Source organism: Bufo gargarizans, chromosome 2 (assembly GCF_014858855.1).
Source record: "Bufo gargarizans isolate SCDJY-AF-19 chromosome 2, ASM1485885v1, whole genome shotgun sequence".
NCBI lineage: Eukaryota > Metazoa > Chordata > Amphibia > Anura > Bufonidae > Bufo > Bufo gargarizans.
This window is the reverse complement of record NC_058081.1, coordinates 626895104-626896792: the sequence shown is the minus strand read 5'-3', so window position 1 is coordinate 626896792 and position 1689 is coordinate 626895104. Positions and strand designations below refer to the sequence as shown.

General features: G+C 44.5%; 1 long non-coding RNA gene across 1 annotated transcript; it reads left to right on the top strand.

Moving 5' to 3' along the window:
• Positions 1 to 396: 396 nt before the first annotated feature.
• On the top strand, positions 397 to 1169 carry LOC122927379. Its single transcript, XR_006387782.1, has 4 exons — positions 397 to 568; positions 651 to 715; positions 816 to 946; positions 1065 to 1169. It is a non-coding gene; the product is annotated as an uncharacterized LOC122927379 (long non-coding RNA).
• Positions 1170 to 1689: the final 520 nt, after the last annotated feature.

Here is a 1689-nt window from a genome sequence, read left to right as displayed (position 1 = left end):
TCCACTATCAGTGTCATGCTATCGTGCATGTATTTAATTATACTTGGGACCCACTGTGAAGTTATCGTATTAATTAATTTTAAATATCCCGGTTCTATTCTCTTGAAGATTTTCATCTTCATGAGCCACTGTCGGATAGCCCTAACATCTTTGAATATATCGCCTGGATCTATAACAAGCAATGCGAGACAGGAAGTCATGTGCGGTCCAGCGACCGGATGGGTGATGCGTTCCGGGACTAATTTGGTATGTACTATGTCCTCACCCAACCGGAAGCCCGGCCGGAAGCTGACGCTCCATCGTGCGCTCCAGAGTGGAACGCACACCCATAGGATTTGCGGCGTCCTGACCGGAAGTTCCTGCCGGAAGTTGATGCTTTGGCGTGCGTTCCACAGTGGAACGCACGTCCACACCGACAGGCCTGTAAGTGGTAGCCACAATTTGGTCCAGCTGGTAGCCACCTGGGACCAATTAGGATTATGCTTATAAGGTGGGGATGGCTAGATAGGCAAAGCACTGGACCCTAGGAGGATTAAGATTGGAGGAAGCGCCGCAACAGGCTCTGACTGTGAGTACTCTCTGGACACTTTTTGCCACAAGGTTAAGCTATAGTTATACCTACGTTTTGATGTACGCCTTCTGTCATATAGGTGACCTATAATGAACAAGCCATCTATCTCGGACAGAGGTCTACCTAATTAGTGACGTATCTGAGGTAGCTTTGTCCTTATACCTTTGGGTTCCGTAAGGTGGTGGTCCCAAGTGTTGGTTTCTCTGTGCATTTACCAGCAAATCCATATGTTTTCATGTTTCAGCTGCACTTATCAAAATATACATGGATGCTCGTCCTGTTGGACACCACAAAATCTATGTTGGTCCATTACCTGTGTGGCTCTATTGCGGTATATACTGCATTCACAGGTACACCAAGTAACCCCCGGACACAGTGAGTTATCTCCTTTTCTGGGGCTTTAAATGGTGGTGGTTATTCATCAGCTATTTAATAGCCAGTGTTGGTTTTATTGCACAAATACATGTGTATATATATATCTTTCTTTCCACAGAAACCTACCTTGAGTCCTTGATCATGTGAAACATCTGTTTACACATCAGGGGATGCGATACTTGATCTACCTCCTCCTCCTCCTGGGATTATCATCTGGTCCATTTTAAAATTAATTATTGTATGTGATTTGACACCATTGTACTTTGAACGGTTATCAACACCCGTCTTACGGATACCTCATTATAATATGGGTCTCCGTCCGTTCTATTCTTTTTGTTTTTTCATCTGTTTAAATATATAGATTCATTCACCCCCTGATGATCCCACACCATGGGGGAAACGCGTTGGGGTTCGCTACATAACTTGTCTGTGATATCAAATACTATCATATTAGGGTGTCTTTTAATAGTCAGTTAAGTGCACAATATACCTCTTGTTGTTAGTACATCATCAGGGCTGTATACATTGGGCACTTCTTTGTGTTTGTCTTGTCTGTCTGTCCATGTATGAATCCACTTCTAGGCTTTAAACTACCAGCCCACTCATAATTAGGGCGCTTTAGGAGTTGCTAGCCAAGGATCGAGGACAGGGAGTCCCTACCATTAGGGGCCGTCCCTGAGCAGAGGGTATAGCCTCAGGGCATGTATTTAGGGAGAGGTTCCCCATACATTAGTAGCTTACTC